This window comes from Octopus bimaculoides, chromosome 30, assembly GCF_046866305.1.
Source record: "Octopus bimaculoides isolate indiv1 chromosome 30, ASM4686630v1, whole genome shotgun sequence".
NCBI lineage: Eukaryota > Metazoa > Mollusca > Cephalopoda > Octopoda > Octopodidae > Octopus > Octopus bimaculoides.
The window spans coordinates 17,685,108-17,695,107 of NC_142957.1; the positions used below are offsets into that span (position 1 = coordinate 17,685,108).

A 10,000-nucleotide genomic window follows, 5' to 3' on the forward strand; every position below is an offset into this window, starting at 1 on the left:
ATATTCTTTCATTCCTTTTAATTTTTATTTTATTTTATTTTCACCAATTTTTAAAACAATTTTGTCTTTAAATATTATTCTCAAAAATTAAAATTCTCATTTGCTGTAGCTGCCAGCAAATTAATTGAATAATATCATTAATTGCATAACGCTTCGTTTAAAAATGTTTGGCATCATTAGTTTTTATTTCAGTTTCTGTGCAGGCCTGGCTGTGTGGCTGAGAAGTTGGTGAATGCTGCCATAATCCTTGCCAACTGCAGCCCACACATAATAATGAAGGGGGTTGCAATCTGGGGAGTTAAGTGGCCAGATGTTAGGGGGTGATGTGGTCTCAGAAATCGTCTGACAGCCATGACTGGGTTCTCCTGCTTGTGTGGCATGGTGCAGAGTCCTGTCGTCAGACACTGGGTCTTCCAGATGCCGCCCTCTTGACCCAAGCCAGCACTATCTCCTCCAGGTGCTTTTTTGTTCTTCCATTTATATTCCAGTTTGGAGCAAATGGTTGGAGCAGAAAATAGTATAATATTTCGATGGGAAGTTTTGATTTAAATCACTTAAAAACAGGAAGGTTGTATCACAGAACCAAATGTGGTTCGGAGTAAGTTTGATATCGAAAGGGTTGAAACAAAGATGATGGAAAGATCTGGAGACGAAACCATAAAATGAAGACACTTCAGCCAAAACCCACTAACTTTCATTGAATTAATTTTGAAAATAATGAAGTGTTTAGTGAAATAACTTTGTCGTTCTTAAGTTGGCGATTGGAACATAAATTATCAAGAAATTTTGATGAAAGGAAATTTTAATTTAAATCATTTTAAAACAGGAGGTTGTATGAATAGAATTAAGCGGATGTTTGGAACATAAATTAGCATAAAATCTTGATGGTAGGTTTTAATTGAAACCAGTTTTGAATAAGAAATTTGTATCAAAAGGGTCAAAGATTTGAAGAGAGATTTTTTTTTTTTTTCTTTTGCAGACACATGATGTTCAAGTATTGCAAAGTATTGGAATTTTAAATTATGACTTGAAGCAATATTCCTTCAGTTTGGGGAATATATGTAAATGGCATTCGTTAAAGTTTTACTGACGTTAATTTCTGATGTTGGCAATCGGCCTGACATGGGAGCGTATGTGAATGTATGTATGTACGGTGAGGTATACACCATTTGTTTTGTTAATGCATGTATGTATACAGGTGTGCAGATGTCTGGAGGTGAAGTTGTGTAATTATTTATGTGTGTGTGTGCACAAAAAAATGGTACTGGCAGTCATACTGTGAGCATGTATGTATACATGTATATATATATATGTATGTATATATATATATATATATATATATATGTATATATATATATATATATATATGAATGTATGTATGTATGTAATAATATTAGGGACAAAATCCAAAATTACAGGTAAAAACTCAATTAAAATCAATTTATAAAAAATTAAAATTAAATTGAGCTTTATAGATAAAATATATATAAAAATATATAGTTTGAGGGAAAAGAACCAAGTTTCAAGAACTCATCGATGAAAATCCACTATCACATATAGAAAAATTAATATATATATATATATATATATTGATAGGGTGATAAATTGAATATTAATTCAATTTAAAACCAAGTGGCCTAGCATATAAAAAAATCTGAAAATTCAGAAAAAATTGTATTACATGTGTATAAGGGATGACCACTAGGTGGACATCCAATACGCTAGAAAGAGGTTCGGTCGTTGATGACCTCTTTCCAGCATATTGGATGTCCACCTAGTGGTCATCCCTTATACACATGTATATATATATATATATATATATATATATATATATATATATATATATATATATATATATTTATATATGGGTGCTGGTGGCACGTAAAAAGCACCAACCGAATGTGGCCAATGCCAGTGCTCTTTGACTGGCCCCCTGATTGGCTCCTGTGTGGGTGGCACGTAAAAAGCGCCCACTACATTCTCAGAGTGGTTGGCATTAGGACGGGCATCCAGCTGTAGAAACTCTGCCAAATCAGATTGGAGCCTGGTGCAGCCACTGGCTTCCCAGACCTCAGTCAAATCGTCCAACCCATGCCAGCATGGAAAACGGACGTTAAACGACGATGATGATGATATATGTATGTACAAGCACCAGCAATGTGAAATGAAGTGTTTTGCTGAAGATCACAAACCGCCCTGTCTGGGAATTGAACCCATGATCTAGAGATCATGGCTACAAGATCCTAATCACTTAACCACATGTCCCCATACACACACACACACAACATAGACACACATATATATGTATGTGCATGTGTATATATGTAGACTTACATATACACACCCTTATAGGTGTGTGTGTGTGTGTGTTGATATACAGACTAATACAATTAGAAACACACATACACACAGGTGCATTCATATATACAGACACACAAACACACACACAAATAAATGCACACCTACAATTGATCTAAACCATACGCACACATACACATACACTTATTCACACTGACACATACATAGAGACAGAAACACATACACACATATGCACACACACACACACACACACAATGGCAGAAACACACATACTCATACACATATACTAACACACACACACATACACACAGTAATGAACATAGATGCATTAATATGTACAGACAGAAACACACACACACATACAGACACACACACACACACACTAACACACAATGACAGAAATACACAGACACATGAACACATTAATGCATACATACAGACAGAAACACACATAAACACACACACACATACAGACAAACATACACACACATATGCAATCAATCCCCAACATACACAAACACACACACACACATCGCACATACATATGCATCATAATCATACAGGTACACAACCACATATAAATATATTTAAACACACACACACACACTCACACACACACCTACAAACACATTCACACACATACAAACACACAGAAACAAACACACACACACATAGAAACACACACACACAAACCTCACAAAACACACACACACATACAACCAACAAACACAAACACACAAGGAGCATGCACACACACACACACACACACACACACACACACACATACAGACTTCACAAAGACATGCATTTACACACACACACAACCTGCAAACATACAAATACACACACAGACACAGCAACTAACACAAACTCGCGCACATGCAAATACACACAAACACACACACAAACACACACAGCCAACACACATGCACACACACACAAATTCACACATGCAGTTACAGAACACACACACACAGAACTTACACATACACACATACAACCCATATGCACACATAGAACCGCCACACACACACACACACACATACAAATTCACGTACAAAACAAATAATATATACATAGAACCCACAAACACACCACACACATGCACATACACACACACAAACAATCGACATACAACCAAACTACCACAACACACACACATACACACAACCGCACAAACACACAAACAATACAAACTCACAAAAACACACCACACACACATGCACATACACACACAAATACATAAACACAATACAAACTCACAAACACACACACACGCACACACACACAAACACTCAACGACATACAACCAAACTACCACAACACACACATATACACACAATCACACAAACACGCACACAATCGCACAAACATACACACACACACACATGCACACACACACACACAAACACAATACAAACTCACAAAAACACACACAAACACTCAATAACATACAACCAAACCACCACAACACACACACATATACACACAATCGCACAAACACACACACAAACACACCACACACATACACATGCACATACACACACAAACACAATACAAACTCACAAACACGCACACAAAAACACACACAAACAATCGACATACAACCAAACCACCACAACACACACACATACACACAATCACACAAACACACAAACGCACAAACACAAACACACACACACACACACACAGACACTCTCTTAACACATTTCTCCCAGCCTCTCCCTCTGCCAACCAATCCAAACCCAACCCATTTACATCTCAACATTCGATTCGGTGGAATGCTAACAACTCACTCTCAGACATATTCCGAGGACTCCTCAGCTGTTGCAGGCCGTTTCCCCACCCCGGCTCGGCTCCCACTCAGAGGATCTCTCTCTCTTCAGTAAGTGTATGTCTTTCGTTTCATTTGTTTCAATTTCTTCAATACTCGTTAAAAGATGTTTTGTTTTGTTTTTTTAATTAATATTAATCGGATAATATTTCAATAATATTTGGATAATATTTGCATAATGTTACTAGTTGGGTTGAAAAGTACGAGAACTGATATACATATATATATATATATATACATACATACATATATATATATATATATATATATATATATATATATATATATATATATATATATATATATATATATACACACAGATATATACATATGTATGTATATCTATATCTATCTATCTCTCTTTCTCTCTCTCTCTCTCTCTCTCTCTATATATATATATATATATACATATAAATATATGTATGGATGTATATATATCCATGTATATATATACATATATACATATATATATATATATATATATATATATATATATATATATATATATATATATAATAAATATATAGGGATTGACAGTAACCTGCTTCTCCAACATACTGAGAATTCAGAAATAGCAGTCAAAGAACTACTGATTTCAAAACTACAAATTATTACTCCAGATTGATAGCGATTCCCTGCCCTGCATATCTATATATATATATATATATATATATATATATATACACACACACTCATATATATATTTATATAGTGAGATATAGATATATATGTGTATACATATATATTGTATTACATGTATGTATATATATATATATATATATATATATATATATATATATATATATATATATATGGGGGGGGGGGGGTTATATATAAGTATATGAACATTTATCAAAGCCTTTATACAGATGCATGAACATACACATGCATATACCCATATACAACCACACATACATACATGAGACTACACACACACACACACACACACACACACACATATATATATATATATATATATATATATATATTTATATATATATATATGCACATACTACATCCTTACTCATTCATATACACATGTATATATAAAAATATATACACACACACAAACATAGACACAATACACTATTCACACATATATGCACACACTCACATATATACACATATATAATACAGACACACAAACACACACACACACATAAATGTATACATGATAACACACACATATATATATACATATATACTATTGTACTTCCACAATGACTGTTCTCTTCGCAGCTGTAAACAGCACAAAACTTACTTGTGAGGGTGCCATGCTTCTAGCAGGACACTTGCTCTACTAGAAACAGAAGTTAAACATCCCTAAAACTTCACAATATGAGAAAGCGCTGAAAAGTTCCTGGCTTTGGGTAAAAGAAGTTACAAGAGTCTCAGTTAATCATGATTCTATCCAATCGAAATGTGATTGTTTCAGTTAGTGGAATACTTTCATTTTTAAAAGTGAAAGTATTTGACATGAGTGTTTTTATTTCACTTTTGACATGTAATACTTAAATAGTGGAGGAGATATTATGTTGCTGTGGGCTCGAATTATGCAAGAAGTTAAACATTTTTTTTGACTAAAACACAACAAGGACCCTCTAAATAAGGCATACGTAAAATTTGAATGAAATTAGTTGTGTACTTCTCGAGTTTTAGGGATTCACACGGACAGACAGACAGATTCACACTTACTCACACACTTATTGCAGTTTTTCTAAGGCCTGTAAAAGAATTCAGAAGGTTGAGCCTCCAACCAGGCCTTTTGCAAGGTCCTTTAAGCCAGGAACTTTTCAGCACCCGCTTCATACTTTTTTTGCATAACGTAGGAGGGAAAAAAGACGAGAATGTCATGGATGGAGTGTCTTTGATTCATAGGGTTCGTTTGTTTAAATGTTGACTTGGATTAAACAATAAAAAAAAACAAGGGAGGGGACATTAGATAATGTAGTCCTAGATACCTTGTGCCAGAATAAAAGATAGGACAGCCTTAGCTGGAACATAGTGATCATAGGTTGGCTGGATCAGGACTGACCTGGGGTTAAACAACAACAACAACAACACAGAAGGATACATTAGATATTGTAGTCTTAGATACACTATGACTGATTAAAAGGCAGGTTGGTCACAGGTGGAACATATTTGGCCATTGGTCTGCTGGATCCGGACAGACCTGGGGCTAAACAACAACATTACAGAAGGACACTTTGGGTAATGTAGTCCAAGATACACTATGTCTATATAAAACTCAGGATCGTCTGTGTTGGAACATTTTTGATCATAGGTCTGCTGGATCAGGAGTCTGACCTGGGGTTAAACTACGACACTAAGCCGAGTACTTATTCTATCGGTCTCTCTTTTGCCGAACCGCTAAGTGACGGGGACGTAAACACACCACCATCGGTTGCCAAGCGATGTTGGGGGGACAAACACAGACACATAAACACACACACACACACACACATATATATATATATATATATATATATATACATAAATATATACGACGGGCTTCTTTCAGTTTCCGTCTACCAAATCCACTCACAAGGCTTTGGACGGCCCGAGGCTATAGTAGAAGACACTTGTCCAAGGTGCCACGTAGTGGGAGTGAACCCGGAACCATGTGGTTTGTAAGCAAGCTACTTACCACATGTGTGCATGTGTGTGTGTGTGTGTGTATGTGCATGTGTGTGTGTGTGTGCGTGTGAAACTACGTGTAAAGGAGGAAAGAAGGGTGTGTGTATGCGTATTAGCAGACGATCGATCGTAGAGAGAAAGAAAGCAAGAAAAAGAAAGACAGAGAAAAGAGAAAAGCAAAGCTAAGGATAGAGTAAAGTTAGGAGTGGGAGGGAAAGCGAGTTGTGAGAGAGAGGGGGAAGAAAGAAAGAAAGAAAGAAAGTCAGTAAATAGTGTAAAATAAGGAGGAGGATAGTTAGATTGATAGAGATAGAGAGGGAGAGAGAGAGAGGGAAAGAGAGAGAGAGAGAGAGTCAGGCAGACAGACTGTGTTGTATTTTGCAGTGAAAAAGCTCATCAAATAAGGGAAAGAGAAAGTGAAAGAGAGCGAAAGAAAAAGATGTCGGTGGTTTTGGCGGGAATATTGCCGCTTCATTTTGTAGCTGTGTGTGAACGTCTGTTTGTGAAGTAAGGGACGATCGATCTGAGGAGGAAATACTGGATAGAAATAAAGACGGCTTGTGTTGTGTTGTATACAAATTAGTTGAACACAAAATAATGTGTATATACACACACACATGCACATACGTACACACACACACACACACACACACACACACACACACACACACACACACACACTCACACACGAACCTTTAATCCCTACATATTTTTTACCCTTTCCCCTTTTTTCTCGTTCACTTTCCATTTCTTCCTCTAAGCCCTTTCCAGTGGAAGGAGGCAGGCTCGAAACGTTAAAGAATTTTCCATTCTTCCCAAGCGTTTAAACTAATCCACCTGTTTGTCGTTCCTTCGCCCGTCTTCGTCTTTTGTTTTCTGTAAATTTGAAGTAGCTGTGTGGTAAGAAGCTTGCTTACCAACCACATGGATTCTGGTTCAGTCCCACTGCGTGGTACCTTAGACAAGTATCTTTTACTATAGCCTCAGACCGACCAAAGCCGAGTAAGTGGATTTGGTAGACGCAAACTGAAAGAAGCCTGTTATGTGTGTGTGTTGTATTTGTGCCTGTGTTTGTCGCCCCACCATTGCTTCACAACTGATGTTGGTCTGTTTACATCCCCGTAACTCAGCGGTTCGGCAAAAGAGCCTGATAGAATAAGTACCCGGCTTACAAAGAATAAGTCCTGGGTCCCTTTGTTTGACTAAAGGCGGTGTTATACAAATCAGAAATTCCAAGAATACGGCGTTGTTTTCATGGCTTCTGCACCAGCGAAATATATACGAAGTGAAGGCGCATGGCTCAGTGATTAGAGCATAGGGCTCACAATTGTGAGGTTGTGTGTTCGATTCCCGAATGTCACTTTCACTCAAGCGGTGTCCTTCACTTTCAATCTTCTGTGAGGGCATTTGGCTGCTGGAAATCTACATCAATAAAATTTCTTTCTGCTCAATGTGGACATGGAAAAATGGACGTTAAAATGACAACGCGCCGACGACGGCGACCTAACGTGATCTATGGAATAAAACATTTGAAGAAACCACGGCTTTTGGCACTCTACATAATTTCCGACTCCATTCTATAGAAACAACCACACACACACACACACACAGGTGTTACAATCATACAAATTTACAATATCATTCCACCAAACCTTGATATTTGCTGTCGTCAGTGAAGTCAAAACCATTAAACCATCGTTTGTATTGAACTGATCAAATTGAAAACTGATCTTCTGCCAATATTTTGTTGATAGAAACCAACTTTGATGGGTTTTTCACGCAGAGAATATTAAAAGTTCAATATTGCCAGATATTCAGATGTAATATCTGGACATCGAAAATATAATATTTTAAGAGAGAGAGAGAGAGTTGGTCACAAAAACGGAAAGGTTGGCTAGCCAAATGACTGATTTATTGTAAAGCGTACTCATCGTGGGGTACTGTGTGTAAGTTAATAGGATTCGAATTGGTTTCAGTGACCGGTTGAGTATATCGTGGAACAGAAGAAAATTCCAACTTGGCATTGTACATTCTTCACTTATGTGGGGTACTGTATGTAAGTTAATACGGTTGGAGTCGCTTTGATTTCAGTGACTGGTTGAGTATATCGTGGCATAGAAGAAAACAAGCAATTTTCAGCTATGGCCCTCTTGACACAGGAATTCTTCACTGAGCAAAGATGGCTGCCTCGGATCAAGAGAGAGGCAACTCATTTTGTCCATTCTTGGTTCGAGAGTAGACCGAAGCCGTCAAATTCTCATTAGAGCTTTCAGCTCATTCGCTTTACTAAATGAAGTTTCGTATTCTTCTTCCGCTGATGCCAGCTATCTTTAAGGAAATTCAGTAGCTATCCTGAGGGAGAATAGCTGCTGTTTCATTACATTCCGAGTTCGAGAATAGGTTGATGCTGATAACGTTTCCCTGGGGGTCTTCAATTATTCGCATTCCCAGATGAAATGGCGCATTCTTCTCTTGCTGTCGGAAATTCAGGCGACTAAAAAAACTCAGTCCTTACTCTCTCCAACACCGTCGTGAGCGCTACATCATTTGTGTGATGTGGAAAAAATTCCATCAATATTGCACAAATGAAGTGGGCATCAATTTTAAAATCCAGCCATAACTCGACCCAAATGCTATCCGCCCACTACAAAAATCGAACTCAAGACACATAACAACATTACGACACAACTACTTTACTTCAACCGGTCCAGCTCTCTTCAATATTCTACCAAAATACGTCAAAACGGAATCAGATCCCATAAAATTCAAAAGTTCTCTGGACAAATTTCGCCAAAAATCCCGGACCAACCTCCAACACCAACAATAACTTTTGCTAGATTGGGCCACGGTACCCCATATATGGCTAAAAGACTTTACCAGGTGGTGCTATTAAGTTAGACATTGCATGGACCTATACTGGTCGAAACCTAAGTTATATCTGAACATCCAAAATATATTATTGCGACAGAGCGAGGTTCACAAAGAGCGGAAATACTTTCTTATTGTACACCGTACCCACCATGGGGTACGTTAGCTAAATTAATAGGGTTGGAGTTGCTTTGGTTTTGGTCACTGGCTGAATAACATCGTGGTATAAAAGAAAGGAACTATCTTTCCAACAACGTGCCACTTGGCATCGAGCATTCGTCGCTTCATATTATTGAGCCGCTTCTCATCAAAAGAGGACGGGCCTGTTTCGTCCGTTTTAAG

General features: G+C 37.3%; 1 protein-coding gene and 1 long non-coding RNA gene across 3 annotated transcripts in view; one reads left to right on the forward strand and one right to left on the reverse strand.

Moving 5' to 3' along the window:
• Window positions 1-10,000, reverse strand: part of LOC149130245 (uncharacterized) — a 244,685-nt gene that overhangs the window by 94,982 nt on the left and 139,703 nt on the right. The gene's annotated exons all lie outside the window — the stretch shown is intronic.
• LOC106883576 (gamma-aminobutyric acid receptor alpha-like) overlaps window positions 3,319-10,000 on the forward strand; it is an 82,873-nt gene continuing 76,191 nt past the window's right edge. Inside the window, exon 1 of one of the 2 annotated variants that reach the window (XM_089346051.1) lies at window positions 3,319-4,204. The gene's annotated coding sequence lies outside the window, so the exon portion shown is untranslated. The remainder of the gene's footprint in view (window positions 4,205-10,000) is intronic. The other variant, XM_089346049.1, reaches the window with a different exon arrangement.